Source organism: Lissotriton helveticus, chromosome 7, assembly GCF_964261635.1.
Source record: "Lissotriton helveticus chromosome 7, aLisHel1.1, whole genome shotgun sequence".
NCBI lineage: Eukaryota > Metazoa > Chordata > Amphibia > Caudata > Salamandridae > Lissotriton > Lissotriton helveticus.
In genome coordinates, this window is record NC_136068.1 from 1,426,490,308 (window position 1) to 1,426,512,849 (window position 22,542).

The 22,542-nt window shown below is 44.6% G+C and overlaps 1 protein-coding gene across 4 annotated transcripts in view; it reads left to right on the forward strand.

Moving 5' to 3' along the window:
* GAS7 (growth arrest specific 7) overlaps window positions 1-22,542 on the forward strand; it is a 1,616,751-nt gene that overhangs the window by 830,262 nt on the left and 763,947 nt on the right. The gene's annotated exons all lie outside the window — the stretch shown is intronic.

Genomic DNA, 22,542 nt, shown 5'->3' on the forward strand with positions numbered 1-22,542 from the left:
AACTCATCGTTCAACATAGCACCAACCACAATAGCGCAGGCGGAAACGTAGGCATGTTTAGAGCCATGCGCAACCTGCGCCGACCCATCAGTGTAAATGATGCAATGGAAGTCCTCCAAAGGTCGCATAGCCAGAGGAGCAGGATGAACGAACTCATACTGCAAGTACTCCTGCGACCGTAATGAGGCGTCAAAAATAAACGTGACATCCGTGGACGTCAATGACGCTGCCCATTGAATCCACCGTGGGTGCAAAGCTTTAGAATTCGGTACACTGGCTTTCGTGACTGCCTCCAAATGAGGACAGGGTGTTACCACTAACATGCGCTTCCCCTGTGACAGAGCTCGTTCTTTAAGAATCGCCATCTGTACTGCAGTTAAAACTTTCTCCACAGTGGGAAACCGCAATTCAGCCGAAGTGTACAAGTGTGACTTGTAAGCAATAGGTACTGTGTCACCTTCATTAAAAGTCAGGTACGTGAAACCCACCGCCCCTGGAATTATTCTTATCACCAGGTTGGTGTGGTTATCACGAGTCAGTAAGTATTTAGAGGCGAGCAGATCAGCCTGCAATGATTGCAAAATGGCCGAATGCTCAGGCAGCCAGCATGATTTTGAGAAAGTTGGTTGTATCAAAGCATACAAAGGCTTGATACGCTGGGCATATTCCGGAACGTAAGTTCTGCCGAAATTCAAGAAGCCCAGCAAAGACTGTAATTTTTTCAGTGTCGTAGGAGCACGCAACTGTGCGCATTTCTCCAAGAAGTGAGGAGCCAAACCTCTACCTTCATTGTTCAGCTCATAGCCGAGGAACAACACTGTGTGTTCTGCAATGTGCGATTTTGCAAAATTAAATTTGTAACCCATATCTGCAAAGTTACAAATTATTGAATTTACACGACACAGATGCATCCAAATCTCGTCGTCTGTGAGATAAATGTCATCCACATAAGAACATGCATCCGGATCGATACTCTCTAATAGAGTGACTATTCGGGAGGTGAAAACTCCAGGACTATTCTTGTAGCCCATCGGGAGTCGCCGGAAGCGTTTTTGCACACCAGCGGACGTAAAACTTGTCCATTGGGAGCTAAAGCTATCCAATCTGTGGGCATAAAAACCGTTGGAAATGTCAAGCGTTGTCTTGAAACGCTTACGCACTAGACTATCCACTAGAGCAGAGCCGTGAGTATTCTGTACTGCACAGTTACGGCAATGCGAGTTCAAATGCCGGTAATCCAATACCAAACGATATGATCCGTCAGGCTTGGTCACAGTAAAAAGGGGATTATTCATCGGTGACACACACGTTTCAATAACTCCCTGATATTCCAATTGTTCAAGGATTTCTGCGACGGCAGCTTTTGCTTCACGCCGTATGGGATATTGAGGCTGAGGCTGCGGCTGAGACCGCAACGGAATTTTGTGGCAAGGAGACAATTTATCCCAACCACATTGGTTGCGGTACAGAGCCGGCGCAAGAGCCCGAGCCCACTCTTCAGCAAAATGCTGCGCATGCTCTGTTGAGACAGTTTTCGCGAAACTGGGAAGGATTACCTCCTCCCCTCGTGGCGCCGCGAGCACAAAAGGTGGGGGCCAGTCAGTCTCCGAAAGCAAAATGTCATACGTAGAAGAAAGATTCTCCCAAAATACCCCTCTGACAGTACGCTGTATGTCACCTTCAATTAACAGGACAATTTCAAAAAGTCTTTCAGGGGGAGCTAGTCTTGTATCGGCTGTTTCTATTACAACGAACACTTCAGTCGCTGTCACCCTCAGTAGTGGACGGAGCGCCTCTCTGACTATGGTAATCTCCGCCGCGCTGTCCAGCAAGGTCAGAGCCCACGTCAGATTCCGAAGCCGCGTTCTCACTATCTGTGGCATATCTATGCGCTGGTAAGGCTGCGACTTTCTTTTTCGCAAACTGCGGACGCTTAGGCGTAGAATCCTCCTGCTTCACTGCGCCGTCCGTCTGGCGGGACTGACCACGTCCTTGTTGGCCACCACGTCCACGTCCACCACCTCCTCCACCGGTCTTCGGGGCCGATGTGTCCTGAAAGGAACGAGGAGAGCGTTGATCAGAACCCTGAAATCGATCAGGTGATTTAATCATCGCGCGATCGCGCAAATCATAAACTTTTTCTGTCGGCGCAGGAGCTTGTATTGCAGGAAAAGAATCCTGAGTCTGTTTATTTTGCTTCCCCTGTGTCTGTTTTTTAGGCCAATTCTGTTTTTTGGACTTGGGCTGGACATCTGTCACAGCAGATTGTCCTTGAGGTTGTTTTTTCTCCTTTACTGACAAATATTTCAGACCTCTACTTGTGCGGCCAATTGTCTTATAGGCGGCCACAACTATCTTTGCTAACTGTCGGGGTTTATCGGCATCGGGCAGAGCAGCCAAAGCATTCGACACCTGAAAGTTCACCGCATCTCCTTTAACATTGGAGAGAATGAGATCACTTACAATCTCAAAAGAACCACACAGGCGCATACCCAATTCAACCGCTGCCTCAGGTCCGTGATCATTCTGAACACGTTTAATGATCTCAGGCAGTGCATTCATAGACGGGGTGCCAAAGCACCTCGTATAAATGGCTGCAAATGTTTTCCCCCAGCTTTCACAGTCAACAAGCTCAGGAGTCAAATCCTTCGGTAAAGTGATCGTCAACATTCTATGCTTATCAGCAGGAGTAGAATTCGGAAACACCGCCTCCAGTTGATCAAACTTCTCAGCTAGCCAGAATGGGAAGTCATCGTTGTCAACTGGACGCGCACCAAAAACCGAATTTACCATCACCGGATTAAGACGCATACCGCCTCGATCCAAAGGAACGGCCGCACCCCCTGGGGACCACCAGGTAGATGTCGACCGATGTATTGCACTAATGCTCGAATCACGGAAATGGAGACCACATGTAGCCTACGAATTTCTGCAAGGGTACAAGCGCCGTGATTCGGGTGCGGGGTAAACCCACCCAACGCAGGCCAGTTAGCACCTGGAATTGAGAGTGGACCTAACCTCGCAGCGGACAAAGAGTGGGGGAGGGCGCCATCAAACCAAACTCGATGCTGCCAATGATCAATAGGTATTTCCAGTGCCCTGTACGGAGTATATTCAGCCGGGACAGCGGAGGCGGTGTAGGAGTGGAACAAACCAGAAGTTGCGTCCACAGCCGGAAACGTAACCCAAGAGTAAAACAACTCAAAAGGGAACGCCGGATCTGCACCCACCACTAAAATCACAGCCATACCGTCCACCGGGACTTGGTACGCCTGCAGATGTGTGCGCACCGCTACGCGACTATGTTGCGCAATGGCCATCGCCATGATAACACTGGAAAGAAGAAAACACAAAGAAGACTTTGTAGCACAACTGGGTAGTAATTCAAAGAAACCGTTTAAGAAAGAATCAAGCTTGAAAAAGACCTATTTCAAAAAATAGGTAGGTTTCACCGACACCCCGTTTTCCGGAAACGGAGGTGAAGGGGTTAAGGTTTGAACGATATACTACTCGAGTGTCATGATATAAGACCACCGAAACCGTTGGGCGCCATGTCGCAGGGTTTCTGTTCTCACACAGAACTGTGCACAGAGGATTGGAACCTCGGCGAATTAGGGTGACCCAAAACTCACCTTAGTACCCAACTTACCCCTTACCGAGCTAGCTACAGTGTCTCATTGGTCTTATCAAACTCCCAATGTTTAGACAAACCAGAACATGAACTTACAGTACCTCAGGATACGTGGAACTCATGAACACTCTTTCGTTATATTATCATTACAAACCAGAACATGGAGTAAAGAAGAACACATGTGCATTTGAAATGTTTATTTACTAATGCCGTCTTCTCAGGCGCAGTATCTTAGATAATACAAGTATACATATTATCAGTAGCAAAATTACCAACATAGTTACTAATACATAAAAAGCGAATGGTGACAGCATGTTAACATGCTGTAATGAATAAGAGTTAACAACACTTATATCTCACCCTCCCTAACACACATATTATATTATTTGCTAAGAAGGTCTCTTTGGGTTGGTTTAGGGCCGGCCCATACCTTAGTGTCCTAGCATGACGGAATCACATCAGCATACACCAGCTCTCTCTGCATGTGCACCGCATCAAGTGTGTTCTATGTGCCTCATGCAAAGCAATATCAATCCCGCCTGAAGCCAGAGTTGGCAAAGGCTGCTCTTGTGTTATGACTATGAAGGCGTGGAGATCAGACCTCATAACAATTCCATATCGTGTTGTTCCTGAAACTTCAGCACTCTTCGTGCAGACATAGTTTATTAAGCAAAGCTGATATCAGAGCAATAACATATTATTCTCACATAAACCACGGCAAACTACTAGGTTGAAAGCTAAGTCAACAATTAAGTGTCGTGTGCAGAAGTTGCAAGAATGGAAAATGGCGTTTAAACCTCAAATGTACCTATGCTAACTTAACACGATATAAGGATATTCAGGAGCTACATGACAATATATATATATATTGATCATGTGATCAAGGCTTTTGGTAGCCGAAACGCATCATGGCAGACTGGTGTTGGGCAAAATAAAGGATTAAACACCTAAGAACGGGTCTCGTCGCTTCCTCACTGTTTGGCTGGGTAAGCTGAATCAAAGGACGACACATACCGCATATATATATATATATATATTAAACGAAGAGTCCTGACCGCCAAAAGTAGCGGTTTTCAGCAGGCGTAGACCTCCACTCCAATACTCGATGTTTAGTAGAATATCAAACACCAAAGAAGCCACATCACTAGTTCCAGTGCCAGCAATCCATATTTTATTCCAGCAGAGTGCAAGAGCGAGTGCCCTCCCTAATATATATATATATATAAAATTTCTATGGCAAAATGAAACACCTCATTTTGTTCCTTTTCAAATTAAATGTATTAAGTGTTACCACTTTATTCCAATCAAGATGACTTCAGGTGTGCCATACTTTTGTCATAAGTAAGACTGTTAGCGTTCTAGTTGTTCTTTAGAACACTCTGGGACATTCTGTCATTGGGCTATAATTGGGCTACATCTGGCTGATATTTGGGCTACATTTGGGCTCTTTTGTCTCTGGTGGCCATCTTGGGAGACTGCATATCAGAATTTTTTTAATGAAATATTAGAGGATTTGAGAAGTCACTCAAAATGTGCCCTAATTTTTTTTCTTCAGCACTAATCATAATTTCTATGGCAAAATGAACCCCCTCATTTTGTTCCTTTGCAAATTAAATGTTTTAAATGTTAACACTTTATTCCAATCAAGATGACTTCAGGTGTGCCATACTTTTGTCATAAGTAAGACTGTTAGCGCTCTAGTTGTTCTTTAGAACACTCTGGGACATTCTGTCATTGGGCTATAGTTGGGCTACATCTGGCTGATATTTGGGCTACATTTGTTTTTTTTTGTCTCTGGTGGCCATCTTTGGGCTACATTGGGCTACATTGGGCTACATTTGGGCTCTAACATATATATAGCGCAATGTAGCCCAATATATATTTTTTCAAAGTAAATTTTCGTAAAAACCACTGGAGCATAAATCTTGAGACTTAGCAAAGGCACATCGGGGTACCAGTCCCTACAAGTTTGCCAAGTTTGGTGGAAAACCATTCAGCAGTTCGGGCTAAAAGTGAGTCGAACCGCCCTGTGGAAATTAACATGGGGAAAACATGTTTTGGGACCCCCTTTTATTTCGGCCCCCGCTTGACGGATCCCCCCGAAACTTTCAGGAAAGGAGCGGAGCGCAGCGAGGCAAGGTTAAGGAAAATTACAGGCAGATCCCTCATTCGGCGCCAAAGTTATTCCCAATAGAATGTTGCGGATTTCCTATGGAAAACGATCCTAACTATAACTACCTACTGGCGACCGCTAGTAGATAATATATATATATATATATATATATCACTGAAAAGACCATAGGTTTCAGGCCTTATATAGTTAAGAATCAGCATTTAAAAAACCTTTGAAATTCACTGAAAAAACCATAGGTTTCAGGCCTTATATAGTTAGGAATTAGCATTTAAAAAACCCTTTGAAATTCACTGAAAAAACCATAGGTTTCAGGAGTTATATAGTTAGGAATTAGTTTTTAAAAAACCTTTGAAATTCACTCCAAAAACTATAAGTTTTAGTGGTGTTATAGTTAGCTGGACATTTTACTCATACAAAACCAATGAAATTGCTCCTATATAGTTAGTTGTACTAACTATATTTCGAGCACCCGCAATCCACTGCTGATGATGTCACATATTAGATCATTCATGACATGGTCAGTGACATCACTGATGACATCTCCAATGACATCACTGATGACATCACTGATGACATCATCCAGTGAATGTGGTTTGCTTCGTTATTTAAATATGCATTATATATATAGCAATTTACATTGAAGAATGAGTGGATATATATAAATACATATTTGGATGGAGGATTTAGTAGCAGTGTAATTGACTGTTTACTTGACCAATTTATAATGTCTCACTAAATATAGTGGATAGTGACTAAACTGTGTGAATATCTGTATCACTTTGTCAGTTGTTGTGTAAACTGATTCTACAGTTGGTTACTAGCTATGTGAAAGTCTATATTAGTTATTGATTAGTTAACTGAGTATGTGTATGGGACTGTGAAAGTGTGTGTGGTTCGGTGGGGGGTGTGTGACTGTCCAAAGATGTGTGAATAGTTGATTCAGTAGATATATGAAGTTAAAACTACATGTTCTAACAGTTTGGGTGAGGGAATCTCTTTATGGGTGTGGTGATGAGCAAATATATTTCTCAAAGGTACAGGTCCAACAAACTAGAAAAATAAAAGGCAGTGTATGTGTCAGTTGTTGTATATAAATAAGTATACATAAGACACAATGATTGTGTGAGTGACTGTATGGATAACTGTATACTTGTAATAATGATTTTATAATTCACTAAGTATGACTTACTATCTAAATAAATAGAAGTGGTGTTTGTATAAGTGTTTTGCTAAGTAAATATGTAAGTATGATCCATTGTTTGCATAAGTGAGTAGGATGACTTCATATGTGAATAGGATGCGTGATGTTGTTTAATGTCGATATAGATGTATAAGTATTTTTGATAGTGTTCTATTGTTCATTGACAGCATGTATGAGTGAATCCATAGGTAAGTGATTAGATGTGTGTATACATCTATGAATCACTGAGTGGATTTTTAGATACTTGTATTGCTGTGACAATGGATTTAAATATGATACTCTGTATTTTACAAACAGTGATGAAAAATTGTAATAGTGTATGAAAAGGTGTATGTGATTGTCACGTGGATGATGTCATCAGTGATGTCATCAGTGATGTCATTTGAGATGTCATCAGTGATGTCACTGACCATGTCATGAATGATCTAATATGTGACATCATCAGCAGTGGATTGCGGGTGCTCGAAATATAGTTAGTACAACTAACTATATAGGAGCAATTTCATTGGTTTTGTATGAGTAAAATGTCCAGCTAACTATAACACCACTAAAACTTATAGTTTTTTGAGTGAATTTCAAAGGTTTTTTAAAAACTAATTCCTAACTATATAACTCCTGAAACCTATGGTTTTTTCAGTGAATATATATAGATATATATATATATATATATATCAGAATCTTAAAAGTTGTCCACATAGAAAAAGAGAGACAGCCAGGGCTCATTGAAGTTCTGCACGTTTAATCATTCAAAGTTGCAGCAATGTAACGCCTGGCGCGTTTCGAAGCCTTCGCCTCTTGTTTATGGGTCATTCGCGTTTACTTCCTAGTGTCATATAAACATGTGACTCTCTACTACCATCAAAGTAGGACTGCATGAAATGTCATTCTCGATGCAATTTCATGGCGGTCATGTTATAATGTTATTTTTTCTGTTTCAAGTCCTACACATTTCATTGTGTTTACTTTTTGAAGCTGAAAACATTATCGCTACTTAAACAATTTATACTACACACATGTAATTTCAATAACACCTGTAACTAGTTTAATTATTTTCAAAAGAATAATTACTTGTCTAGGGTTCTTACATATATCGAATGACATCATCCAATATCATTCTATAACTTAATTTTATTCAAATCATATTACTGTTGTCTTGCCCCAGTGGGCATTGAATCCCTATAAATGATTTCAACTGATACTACGGTCTCATGCTCTTTAATCATTCCTAAATCCGTTCTATACTAGAGGGCCTTGAATCCAGCTCAGTTGTTTCTACTGTCTCTTTCATAATTGTAATTCGTTCACCCATTATTGTACCACTGTTGACCAGTTCCACATAGTTAATGTCAATGCTCTGTTACTCAGCTTTTTCATATCGGCCTGGATATATATTTGCTCTTTTGCATTTCTTTCTTCTCCCCTCATTTTTTATGTTACCTACAATATAAAAACAGTGTAAGATCAACCATGATCTTATTTTTGCCTCTTTTTTTCCCCCCCTCTTGAAGATACAATCTGTCTGCCTGGGGGATTACTCTTATTCCTCTGCCTTCAGCTTCTGTCTGACTTTTCTCAGACTATGGACAGGCCTGCCATTGACCTGTGCCGTGCTTAGGTCATGTCCATGCCCCACATGGAGGTCAGTGGTCAAGCTCCTTCTTTTTGAAAGTGAGATGGGGTAGAGTGAGGTGGATGCAGGCTGGTTGATGGTGGATGAGAGAAATTAGAGGAATACCTGCTAGGTCGAGCTAGCCTCCATTCATATGCCTTACCACCAATGAAGCATAAAAGCTCATTTATTAGGACAGGGTTGCCAAATAGTTAATCAACCTTGAAACAACAATAACATGACATCTTTGATCCATCTTTCCCCTTCCTCCCAACAATTCTCTCTTCTCACAAAGCTTTCAGCCCAATCACCCCATACTTTGCTTTATTCTTTCCCCTTTCACACTGCCCTCCTTCCATTCTCTCTGACATCCCCTACCAAAACTTCGTCCAATGAAGTCTCTTTGTCCTGTTCCAAAGAATCCGGCACGATGTCTTATTTTGCCTTTGCTCTGTTCATCCCCCGCACGAAGAGTGGATACACCCACATCTGACTTTCCATCCCCCCAACTACCACCTACACCTGTGCAGCCTGTCTTATTATGGCATCCCCTAATCAACATTATTCCCCCCTGCGCTTCAAGATTGTGTTTCATCGGTGGGTCATTGCATTAAATTTCCCACTATCGTGGTGTGGTGGCGCCAGGAAGAGGATCAACCCGCCTCTCTTGACAACTTATACGCTGACCCTAACACCCGCCCCCTCGCCAGTCCCTACCTATCCCCTATCTGGCCATATTCCTTCGACGAAGTTTCCCGGGGGAAGACAAGGCTGTGCCTTTCACTTCCTTGGGGTCCGCCATCATGAAATAATCACAAGCCATTCTACCAATAAAGTGTAAAAGGTCATTTATTAGGACAGGGTGACAAAACAGTTAATCAACCTTGCAAAAGCATTAACATAATATCATTTATCCATCTTTCCCGTCCCTCCCAACAACTCTCACTTCTCACAAAGCTATTCATTCCTCTTCACTCACCTCCCTCTTCCATTCTCCAATCTCTCGCATTTCCCCTACCAAAACATCCTTCAATGAAGCCTCCCTGTCCTGTTCCAGGAATCCAGCGCACGGTTTTCCTTCGCCTGTGCTGCCTTTATCCCCCAGAGGAGTGGATATGCCTGCATCTGATACTACCCTCCCCCCGCCACCCAACTACAACCAACTAGGAAAACCCTATGGGGTGCTTTACTGCCTCCCCCCACCCAGTCATTGTCTGACAATGTCTTCAGTGATGCTTACTGATTACATCTTTCATCTCCATCATATAGTAAGCATTACCAAAATGTGGAAGATGCACCTCAATGTTCCTAAATAGATACTGGTTCGCCTCCTTGATGCCCCGCAAACTATCACCTTAATATCCTTGGTCATGAAAAACACTCTCATCGCTCTGTTGAGCTTCCTCCTGGCCTTGTCAATGGCCACATGTTTTATTGCTCTTCTCCTCCATCTTCGGGGTACAAATTCTGTCCATTTTAAACATGTCCCAGGAAAAACTGCTAAGTGAAATTCAGATCCCCACTGCATGTGTTGTAGCAAAGCCAACCCAAATAACTGGACCAATTCATTCTTCCTTAAGTGTACCAGGAACATATTCGGGCACACCCTCTGCAGAACCAGCTTCATTAAAAACAGCAACAAATTGCCGCAGCGCATCCGACTACTAACCCACCGCAGCACCTCATGCTTGCCGCTGGGCAGTCCCATGCTCAGTACATAAATCTGCTGGTCCGCATACTTGGCTGCCCAATGAACAAAAGAATGTCCAACTGTCAATGTGACCAGCTTACTCCTACCCGAACTGCACACACACACACCCTACAATAAAAAAAAACGATTTAGTATAGAATGCGCTCCATTTGCACATGCGCAGTTATCTATCATTTTTGCACATAGCACTCACAACACCTCAATCTCCACCTGCTTATCCACCAAATTTGGTTCTAATTCCACCCCGGTGCTTTCCTGCAGTCACTGCCCCAATCCTGAAGGAATGCGTCCCAAAGCTGGCCAGTTATGTAATGCCACGTGCAATACTGCCAGCAACTGAAAAGCTGTTAACCCTACCTCACTCTTCATGACAAAAAATGCCTCCTGCCTGTGCCCGAACCAAAACTTAAACCTGCACCATTTTTCACCAGCCGCGCTTGTAGCTGGCCTCGTCCTGAAGCCACACCCACCTACCCCTCCTTACATGATCTGCACTACCGGGCACTCGAAACGCACTAGCTCCTGCAGTTCCTGACCACATCTGACCTCCATTCGGCATCCAGAGCCACCTCCCTCCCCCACCTTGCTCCTCCGGCCCATCCCCCATCCCCTCAACCCCTTGGCATGCCCTTTTTAAAGAGGTGTCCCAGCACAGATGCTCCCATCTCTCCTCCGTCTCCTGAAGAAACTGGCGTTGTTCCATAATCCATGCTTGTGTCTTGCCTCCTGCCATCTGGATCTCATCTCCGGACCCAGCCCCGATGGTCTCTGCTCAGAATTGTCTTTCACCCAGGGTCAGCAGCTGTCTCTGGCCCCTGTGCCATGGCCTCACCCTGCATTTTCGTTTGGGACTTTCCCCACTTCTTCTTCTTGCAAGTCAGGCCTCCCCTGTTTCCTTGGGGAATGTTTAGGGGGCAGCTCAAGGGTCACTGCACTCTCCCCAGCCCCTATATCACTGTGCCTGTCAGGTGGCTCTGTGTGGGCCGATGCTCGCCGGCTCCCGCTGGGCCTCCTCTACACTATAATCTGGGTTTTACACCTGTTGCCCTTCCCCAGCTGTGCACTCTAGTTTAGGGGAGAGTCTTTGCCACCTTCCCGATTCCTTACTTCTTGCAGCAGTCCACAGCGTGACCTTTCCGTGCCCCACCCTACCTGTTGTGCTCACATCATTCCCCGCTGGGGAGAAAAATCAGCTATCCCGGCCATGACCCTGGCACACGTCAAGCAGGTCATACCCATGCACGCCTGGTCAAGAATAGCACGCCTGAGCAAGTCTGCACGCTCCGCCACACCGAGGGTGTGTAAGGCGTCTCTTACCGCATCACATTGGGCCCTGCCCCTGCTCATGGGACTCATGCCCTGAAAGCCTCTCCTTCGCACTAAATTCCCTGCTACAGGTGAAGCGCGGGAGCTAGGATTAGGCTGAATCTGCCTCTCCTGACTCCTTATATGCTGACTATAACACCCAGCCCCTCTCTACCTTTCCCCTGTCTGCCTATATTCCTTCCACGAACTTTCCATGGGGAAGAGTAGTCTTTGCCTTTCACTTCAACCAGGTCCCTACATTCGCATCTGTTTGGTTGAGTCCTCACCTGTACTGATGTCACCAGAGAGCAGGGGTGGAGCAAGGCTAGTTGAAGGCTATTGAATGAGGCATGGGCAGGCTTGTGAGGAAAGAAATACAAGGGGATCCCTGTCAGGACACAAATATTAAGAGGTGAGTTAAGATTGCTAAAGAATGGCTTTTTACAGAGCATTTGTGAATCGTCCAGGTTGGCAGGTCAGAGTCTACAGCCGAAGTGGATAATTCAGAGGTCCAAATGTACTGGTCGATGACAAGTTTGTGCAGTTGTTTTAATTTCCTTGTAGGGACCTTGGTGCTGCTTTGGTAGTTGCCTGGCTTCGTCTGAATTGGGCACCATCTTAGATAGAGATGTCCCTTTTTATACCTGTTTTATGATTGATCCTGTCTCCCCTTTGAGTTGTGTTTGTTTTCAGTTAACAATACTTTGCACCTCACAAAGGGAGTCTGTGATTTCTGAAGGGGGTTGCTGGACACCAGTTAACTTTGATTTCCCATTTTTCTCGGTCCGCTCTACAGAAGCGCTGTGCTTGGCACACTCGCGGACATGCCTTTTTCTATGACGGGCTACTGAGGGTATTTTAGAGTGCATCCTCACAGCAGACACATGCAACAGGCGCACATAAAGCAAGCCCATCTGTGCTCGTCCATGCCTGGATCGGGCCCAGGGCCCGTCCCCCTGATTGTTTGGACATGCTGGGAGCGCCCAGGAAGACCTATTCAAGAGACGCACTCTTATCACTTAAACCTCCTGGAAAGGACCAGAACTGCATGTTGCTGAACCCCACTGAACCAGAAAGCATTCAGTCTGCTGCCGGGTGTGCAACACAAGAATTATCGACCTATTAACTAGAGGCGGCCTTAGGCATGTGCAAGCTGTGCACCTGCACAGGGCCACCAAACCCCAGGGGCCACCGTGCCAATATATATCCTTAATATAATAATCCTCTGAGGATGGATACATATTTGTGTGGCAGCCTCTGGCAGGGATTTGGAGGCCTCCGGCTCTGTTCCACTTCCAAACACCCTGACCCCTCCCCCATCTTCACTGGCCTCCGCGCTCGGCCCCGCCTGGACCCCCTCTTCCGGGGCCCCCTACCTATGCTCCCTGCCCAGGGCCGCCATGAGCCTAGAGCCGCCCCTGTAGGAACCCAAGCGGCAGGAGAGGTCACGGCGCTATTGTGGCAACCTGCATTGTGGGGATTTATCCAGGTTTTCAGTCAGGTCCAGTGTGAGATGCCTAAACTGTATTTTAGGAGATGCTGCGGCAGGGCCGAACTGGGAACGCAAACCAGCCCTGGCAATTGAGTCGGACAGGCCATTGGGGGGTGGGGGAGGGGCATGCGTGGAAAAAACTGCAGCTTCTGTTACACAGGGCTGATATCGCAGCTATGCTGCAAAACCAGCCCTCTGTAATAAAAAAACGACCACCCCCATGGGTCTAAAACCAGCCTCTACCCTGGCGGCCGACCCTGGAAACGCCTGGTGCCTGCTATGGTCAGTCTGGTCCTGTGCTGCGCTTTTCGTGCCCTCGGCTGATTAACCTACATCAATGGTGTATTTACCGCTTGTGAAGTCCTCCTTCTTGACTGTCAGTCCTTTTAAATGTATTGCAGGTTACTAAATCACCTTACCTCATTATTTTTTCCCCTTTACATCCCACCCTTTTAGATGTGAATTCTGTCCAAGCACCCCTGTGTGAATTGTATCCTAGGTGCTACATACTTAGTTCCACATTTCACAAAATCCAGAGGTACTTCATGCTGCAGGATGTAATAAATGTCAAAACATAGTAGAATATTAGTGTTTATGATACCATGGCCACAAAAATGTGTTTAGTACTTAGGTTGAATTTTTTTGTACATGAACTTAGTGGAGTGCTATATGTTAGCAATAAATGGTTATCAAAGGAAGCGGTAGAGGGACAAGTCTGCTATGTTGAGTTCATGTGGCATAGAAAATGTTTCTCATATGCAGCAGAACAAGAGCAAATAGGACAATCGGACAGGAAGAAAGTTGTCTCAATCAGTCTTCCTGCCACTCCCTGGAATTTGTGGATTAGCTATAGCCATGTTTTCAAAACAGAAATGTGCTGCAATTAACATTAATGAAATGAATGTTCATAGTATGTCTTCAGTTCACTAATGTTTGCCTCATAACTCCTGGGTAATAAACAGAGTTTATTTGAATTGAAATAGTGGGCGACATATGGAATCCACATTTTAGATTTTGACTTTATTGTGTACAGCCCTTTTTAGGTCTAGCCTCGACCTGTATCTCTCTATGGGCTTTTTGTACATCTCTTAATTGCTTTTGGTTGTTAAGTGTGGCATTTAAAAGTGCCTTTGTGTGCTGAGTTTCCTCCCTGGCGATTTCACTCGGAGAATGTTTTTGTTGCCCATCCACCTGTACAACTGTGATGGCCTCTCCTCCAGTTCGTTTATCTATAACAGTTTTTCTCTGTACTCTGCGCGGCCGCCTGCATTCCTGAAATAACAGGAGCAAGTGGGATTGCTGGCGCATGTGAATACCCTGCTTGTGTCTTCTGTGCCATTCTTTTTAGGGGGAGCCCTCGTGATGTACTGCGTAGCAGTGCTCGCGTAGGCGAGCCATTTTGTAGGGGTTTTCAAAATGGACCTGGAAATTCCACACGCTTGTGCGTGTGCATTTCCTAGGTCCATTTTGATTGGGCTTTGCCTATGGCCTACTGGTGTCTGTTACGCGCATCAAAGCCCATATGTCTTCAATTATCGCGTCCAGACACGGCCACGATAATTGAAGACATATGCCTCACAGTGGCGCGCGCGCACCACTCCCGGGCCTTTTTTTTTTTTTGGGATCCATTTCACGGCGGAGCAACCAGTTTTGTATTCTGCGCATGTGCTGTGGTTTACGCCGTTGTTATGGTTATTATTGTGGCAAACTGTTCACAGAGGCATGGGATTTGTATTCGGGAGCAGGGTATCACTTGTACTGATGATTGTTACTGGGGCTGCTGCATCTCGGAAGCGGTTAATTCCAACTCTGCTTCTTTGTCATGTTAAATATAAGCATTATGTTGTATGCTTGCACCCATACACAGCGATATGACCATGTTAGGGTCTCCGCCTCTACTTCGTTCTGCCCTGCATGGTGGTTAATACGTTATCTCCCGTGGTCCCACAGTCACTTCCCGTATCTGCTAAGACTGACGGCGCCTAGAACCTGGCTTCGTGTCGCACCTAGGCACCATAAAAAAATAGGGCCTTTGCACTGCTTCCTAGCAGGACATGATTACACATTTCATGCACAATTCCTTCTTCCCGCTTTTATCTTAGAAGATGAAATGTATATCAGTTTTCAATACAATCATTTCTATGTTCTTATACATGTCCCTAGAACATCCCCCACTAGACACTTGAATGCTCTTCCTGTTGTATATATTGGCATGAGCTATTGGTATATATTAAATTCTGCTTTGTCCCAAATGACCCCTTGTGTGTTCATCTTCCTTCCGGTACATGCAGGGTGCCTCCTCTGTGTATGTATTGTGCTGCATCAAAGCTCTCTAAAGATGCAAGAAGGCATCATTTGACGCTGTACAAAACCAATTAAGTCTCTCGAATAAGCCATTGTGTAACCCTCCTCCAGCGGGTTACCCGTCGAAACAGAGGGGTCATTCGCATTGCAGAAGACCACCGACACTCCCTTAAGGTTATCAGTAACCCCCATTTTAAAAGCATGATGACCGTCTCTTGGCCCTCGTGTGGCCGGGGGATGGGAGGCTGACACTGTGGGCCATCTGCTGGTCTATTAGCCGTGTACTCCAAAATCCCCCTCCCCCACCCTTCCTCCGCTTGCATAAACAGATCTGCATAGGAAGAGCTCCCTGCACAGACGTAGGCCACTGCATTCACCGTGGTGCTAGACAGCGCACGGTACCTGGCTTACCTGTAGGGAGAGCAGGAGCCTGGTGAGACTGACATGTGACAGACTCTACCCCAGCCCTGCCAGACGGCAACCAGAATCTCCAGCGCACCCAGTCCTTCAGAGGCAGTTGCCTATCACACAATCTTCAGATTACCATGGCCGACTTTGCCCTAACCTTGCCAACCATCAGCCATTCAATGTCTTCAGAGTTCCGTGACTTACACATTTGACTGGCTCGGCCCCAGCCCTAGCAGCCTTTGAGAAGGGAACTGTCAAGTAATGTCCAGATTTACAGCTGGACGCAGGACTGGCTGCGCCTCAATCTTACCCTCTTTCAGGGGCAGCAAGCTGTACTTTTTCCCATAGTTGCATAAAACATACAATTTATTGCATTGAATACTTAAAATCCAGGATGATGCCAGGCAGAGGCGAATCTAGAGCCAAATTTAGGAGGGGGGGTGCGGGGACACCTAAAAATTTCAGGGATTATCCGGAAGGTGTTTTGTGACTGTGCTCGAGCCCAGCAAGCGTCCGTATCGGAGACACAAGCCTGGCTGTGACGCACTCTCAGGTATGGAGGCCAGGCAAGAATGGGGCCTTCTACAATATGTGGTCATTTTTGGAATGGTTTGTGCACCACATACTTTTGTCAAGTGCCTTCCTATTAAATCGAGACACAAAACAGCGCTGTGATGCAGATGTGCGCTTGTGGGGAGAATGGGCGCAAGAGAAGACAACTGGATGGTGTAATCAGAGTCCTATCTGACTCACCCATCGCTGGGGGGGCCTCGCCTCCATCTGCACAAAGCACAAGATCAGATTAATGGAGTGAAAGTGCAATCTCCCCCTCTGCTGTGAGATGTGCCCAAGTGAAGTTGTTACTCAATGACCTCCCTTTTTTCAAGTTTTAAGAAAAGATGACTACAAATCTTGCTGCCTAATGTATGCATCCCAGAATACACTTCGCTGCGAATTCCAAAATACAGGTCTGTACCTTAGAGTAATATTTTACATCCATGTGGAATATAGAGTGAATGAATAAGAATGAAGAGCAGACAAGGGGCTCGATGGCTCAGTGCTGTTGAGTAACAGAACTACCTATCATTAAAAACACAAAGAAATACAGCTCTGATGTCATCTGTTTGTGTTGCCTCTTTCTCTTCTTAATATGGCCAAATTTGCAAACGTAACACCCATGAGGGCCCTTTAACCTCCCTGTCCAATAAGCACCAAGATGCCATAGAATGAAAGTGCTGCATTATACAGGTTCTTTATTTATTAATTCTTTCATTCGCTCATTCATTCATCCATTCTTGCCAAGCTACGCCAGTTCCTCTTTTGTTGGTTGGTTTTGTGTTGTTCTCATTAGGATATCCTTTTAGAACCAACTTTTAAGACCTATGCCTGTCTGTGTCCAACTGTTCTAAACTTTAGTCTGCATATTAAGTTAATATACCCTACAACTGTATGCAGCTACACCTATATTTCAGCCTGTGGCGTCTGTTAAATGCATCACTGCTCATATGTTCCACTTGATAAGATTGTCCTGGCAAAAACATGCTTTTATTTACTACCCCACCTGAAGCTCTTCGGTGGTTCTTTACCACACATGTATCACATTTACATGAGTTTATGCTATTAGCTTTGAAAATGCATTATATTTATGTTGTTAAAAAACAATCACATTAATAAAAGCCAGTACCATTTACAATTCCAATAGCTCACACTAGTGTAAATGCAATGCAATAGGTTTCACATTTACAATTTTTTAACTATTTCCATTTTGTTACTCAAGGTGCGAGGGCAGTTCAGTCCGACTGGTGGGAGAGGACACAGGCTGCTGAATGGTAGAGGCGGAGTGATGCAAGCGTTCACCCACAGCCGTATGTCACTGTTGGTATGTGCTGTGCATGTGGAGGTCAGCTGGACTGGGTGCACAGGGACATGTCTGGAGGGCCCTAGTGGGAGGGCAAAGATTGAACTGGTACGAACGCTCCACTTTACACCTGAAAAGGGATTTAATCTGCAAGACCGCGCAACAAAATCTTATGCTTGCATCCACCGCGAGCACAGGTATACGCCCATCTACCCGCCTGGCGCGTGTCCGTGAGTACTCTGTGCATGCATCACTCCATCAATGTGTGCGTGTATGCACATGTGTGTCCGTGGAGCCTGTATACAGGGCACAATTGTAGGGTAGATGGTTCCACTCACCATTTTCATAGGGTGGACGGCGTCCACCATGCTAAGAAGTTGGGCCCCACGCACATGTGCTGCAATGGGCCCTGTGACATTTTCGGACACCGGGGCACATTCAGCAGTGCCTGTACCTTGTCTGCATTAGCTCTGTACAGCAACATCCCGCCTGCACCTTGTAAATGACAATGGCATTTATTTATCTGTTTTCAAAACCAACACATAGATAAAAGTTTTGTCATTTACAATGCCAATAGCTCAAACTTTTGCAAATGCGAGACCTATTGCATTGCAAATGCTTGTTTAAAAATTGTTTCCTACTTGTTGTCATTCAGTATTATTTATTCTACATCCATACTTTTATTGTTGCTGGACTTTTAGGCACTGGGAAATAGACTGATTTTCACAGAATCAGAGAATGTTCAGTTGATGCTGAGACTCGAACCCTGTTCCTCAGCGCTGAAGATGTCTTCGTGTTGCAGCCCCTGTTCCCCTCTCACACTCGGCACTTGTTTATCTAAGCTGCTCTGGGCACACGCTGAGGCAGAATCCACCATGTGTGTCACAGATTCACATGCCCACACATGCAGATTCTGGTTTAGGTGTGCACCTGCCCATAGTAACAGCTGCATGGCCATACGTTTCACTATGGTACACCGACATGCCCCACGGATATGCTTCTTTGGAGTGAGGTGAGGAGTTAGGTTACTTGACTTACTGACTTACTTGTGGGACTGCCAGGCCCTATCACACTAGGACTGCTCAATTTGGGACATGTTGAAGGGAAAATCAGGAGTTGTAGCACCGTTGACGAGCTAACTGGTATTGCTGCATGATGTTTCGATTTAGTGATAGTGGAGGATGCAGTAATTGACAGGGCCACCACCCCTTGCTTTTTTTCGTCCCCATTACCCCAATACCCTCTTCCCCACCCTCCTGTACACTAGTCCCTATTCGCTGTCTGTTAGGAGGTCACTTCCCTCCTCCCTCTTTTCCCAGTGGGAATGTGCGCCGAGTTGATAATTGTTTTACCATCTATGACAGCTTAGTGTTCGTACCGCTACTGTATACCTTTGGCTTCGATACGTGGATGCTGCTATGAAAACCTAATAAAGAATTGATGTAAAAGAAAAGCTTCTTTTGCAGTTTGAACAGTCAATGCAAGAGTCACCCAGACTGCAGCTCGGAAATGTAGTCTCAGCATTCAGCTCTAGTGTTAAAAAAATAATAGCAATAGGAATTCAAGAATGTGGAACTGCACGGTAATACAGGACTGTGAACACTGCTGATTATTAAACCAGTGTGCTTTTTATTTCTTAATTAAAGGTAATTTGAATGTTCAGCAAAATATTATACTGGAACTCAATGGGACACTACATTTTCGTATGAAAAGGCAGATGTGAAACTGTTAAGCCAGGAAGTAACTGCTTAGTGTATGCTCTACTACACTCTGCCATATTCTCACTCTGAAAATAAGTTATAGACTGTTGCCGTTGTCATTCAGAAAACGATGCTGCAGTGAGAATGTAAGAAAAACTATATGATGTCTGTATGACAAAGCACCAAAGTATGATTATTTTTTCAGCTAGAACATAATCCCTAATAAATTGCAATGTAAGCACTCCACAGGAGGAGAATGATGCACCAAACTGTGGAGGAGTAATACGCCTCGGTGGGAACCAATTGCTATTGGTTGTTAAATGTGGCATTTAAAAATGCTGGCTTATGATTGGTTCATTTGTGGAAATGTCCCTTCTTTGTGAGCTGAGGTCCCTCCCTGGCGATTTCACTCAGAGAATGTTTTTGTTGGCCATCAACATGTACAGCGTGTGATAGCCTCTCCTCCTGTCTGGTTTATTTATAACTGTTTTTTCCTGCACCCAGTGCGGCCGCCTGCATTCCTGAAATAACAGGAGCCACTGGAATGGCTGGCGGATGTGAGTGCCAAGCTCAATGTCACCTTTGTCATTAGCACTCCCACTCATGGGTCTCTCACAGTGTCAGCCTACTCATGGATGAATGATAAAATGCAAAGCAATAAAAGCTTCTGATAAATGTAGTAGATTTGCTCTAGCACAGGCACCAGCTCCACTATGCAGCCTTCCTATTTGCTCGAATCTATAAGACCACCTATCACCCCACCACAACCCACTATCACCAGATAAGTGCATCCTAGGCCTCACTCAGCGACCGCCCGCCTGCCAACTCCTGTGAATCATAAAGCTCCATGTGGAGGACTTGCAAAGACGCTGGTCAAGAGTTATCTTTCTCAGCTCTCACACAGATTGATGGCCTGCTTTGCCTGACTACAACATGGCCGACTGTCTCCATGATCTTTTTGCCTGACCCGTCGTGACTACTGGTAAATTCCGGCACACCCCAAAGGCTGCTATTTAGCCAGTGTCTCAGCTAGGGTGCACCTCATTTGATTTCCATGGCCATACTTTGTCAGGGGAGCTGAGTAATTGACACGGTACTGAACAATGTCACATTTATATCACCATTCCACATAATCCCACTCCACATAACTCCAGTACGCTCAATACCATATAAAAATATCCACATATTTCCTCTGCACAGCATGCCAGATAATTCCATAACACAAATCCTCTCCACACCTTACAATGTTACAACTAACAATTCCAATTCAAACCACATAATTCCACTACACACCGCATGCACTCCATAACACATGGGTAAAACAGTCATTTACTAATCCAATAGGTCTAACTCAACCAAATGCGAGACAGGTTGCATTGCAAATTCTTGTTTTATATTGTCCTTGACCGAAAGCAAAAATCATAGATGCAGATCCCCCAAAAAAAGGTTTATGCATGCATTACTGAAGTAGTTATGCTGTACACGGAGTATACATTGTGTTAGAATAGCAATCAATGAGGATATTTCAGGCACTCTTAGCACATCCAGTATGAGTTCCATCAGAGATACCCATCTGCTGTAAATTACACCCGCGATCTGCACTTCCAGAGTAAATTATACCAAATATACGAATCCAGTGGAATTCACACCAGACATGCAGTAAGTTACATAAGATGTGCACATCCAGGGATGTGGCCGTCTAAAGAGCCTGGCGCTCCGAGACACTTGTTGCTGTGTACAATTCTTCCTTCACACTCTTGAAGGTCTGGGAGCAGGACCCACATCTCACACTAGTGACAGTGGCGGTAATTTACCGACTACCAGTACATGTTATTCCTTCGCGGTCAAGAGCTTGTTAATTACAGGGGAATGGTGAATTTGGAAAACGATCATCTTCATTTAATCAATTTGTATGTCCTGATGGCATAAACTATAATTTTCCTTTTAAACCCAATTATTATGTGGAGTACCGGAGCTTAGGCGATCATCTTCCATTAATGAGTAGCGTTAGTGGACCAGGGAGGACCATTCTCAAGGCTGAAGAGCAGAAATTGCAGCTTTGCTAATGATGGGTTACTCGTGGATCTGCCAGTCTTGTTCAGGAGGTTGAACATTGACTTTAACCGACAGGCTCCATTAACTGTAGTCGGGATGGAAAAGTGTTTTACCTTGCGGAAAATTATATGCCAATCAGACGTGTTCACTGAAGTATCGATTACAAATTGTTGGTTATTGAATAGCAAATGTTTGCTTTACTCTATTTAAAATATATATTTATTGTAATTAATGGTGTGAAATAGGAAGTGCTTATGGCAGCTTCTTTGCTCTTTCATAACTTTGAATGCAGCCATCTGTGTAAACATTCATATATATATATATATATATATATATATTTTTTTTTTCTCCAACACTGCAACTTGATATGTAGCAAGTATGGATAGCACACAAGAAAATCTTTCAGTTGGATGCTTTTATTGTACAGACCCCCCCACCCACTCCCCCCCCCCCGACAGACATGTTTCGTCTCACGGCTTCGTAAACATTTATATATATATATATATCAGAACTTACCTCGTTCATGCTCTTTGGCAGTAGTACAAGAGAAGAGTACCCACTTGGTAACCAGCAAACCATGGGGTCAGTAAAATACCCTGGCAAGAGCCCTTTCAAAAATTAACATCATCCAATATTTAAGAGTTAATGACTGCTATTGGAGGCATAAACAAGTGGTAATTTCCTACACTTCTCTGTTTTTCACCGGGGGTGTAATTGTTCACATTGCTACAGCTAAACGGAATGCTGACAATGCAAACATTCTCCCCCAGTCAAAAGATAAGATCTGGGTTAAATCCATTGCTCTTTTGCCCACTACGCCTCCCCAGTTTGGACCCAGCCATATGCAAATCAGTCTTGACCCTGTGCCCCATGGGAACAGTCCAGACCGAACTGCTAGGCCAGGTCCTCCCTGGACCAGAAACAAGCATCCTGGGACCGGTTTCCGAATGTCTTCAGTCAGGCTAGCTTGAATCCAGTGGCACAGTGAGCAAGGGACCTACGTCTGGGCATACAGATCCCACTTAGGGCAAAAAGTGTTACAGCAAACAAATGATAGATGGAAAGCTGACAATGCAAACATTCTCCCCCAGTCAAAAGATCTTGGTTGAATCCATTGTTCTTTTGCCCACTACG